The following is a 519-nucleotide window of genomic DNA, read 5'->3' as shown; positions in this document are numbered from 1 at the left end:
CCCAGCAGGGGGACTCTCTGTTGTAAACTCTCAGTTAAGTGGTCCCTCTTTGGTCACTCACAGTCCAAGTGGAACAGACAGGTCTATTGTTCTGCAGACTTCCTGGAACCTAGAACTGACAGGTGAGCTCTACTAAAGGTGTAGAATAGCTCTCTGTGTCTTGGAAAGTCTCAGGAGGGGATAAAGGAGAAAAGAATGAGGACAGTGAGGCAATGTCAAGTAGGTGATGAGTCTCAGTGCACTGTTGTTTTGACCTATTTTATGTAGAACAGAAGAGAAACCTCAGCCATCAATGTAGATGGATTTGGTTATGAAAAGATATAGAAATATTCCATCACACTCATGGAGAAATTTCTTTCCTCAGTGAGAGTAAGCTAGGATGTAGATGCTATCAGACCTGCTTCTTTTTCTTGTTTGTTTATACCTTTATGTTGGCATTAAGGGTATTGTAAGAAATTCATAGACTAAATATAAACAACACAAAAGCCATTCTCTCTCTGTCTCTCTCTCTTTCTCACT

Source organism: Mastomys coucha, unplaced genomic scaffold, assembly GCF_008632895.1.
Source record: "Mastomys coucha isolate ucsf_1 unplaced genomic scaffold, UCSF_Mcou_1 pScaffold9, whole genome shotgun sequence".
NCBI classification, from domain to species: domain Eukaryota; kingdom Metazoa; phylum Chordata; class Mammalia; order Rodentia; family Muridae; genus Mastomys; species Mastomys coucha.
Note: the sequence above shows the minus strand (reverse complement) of the source record.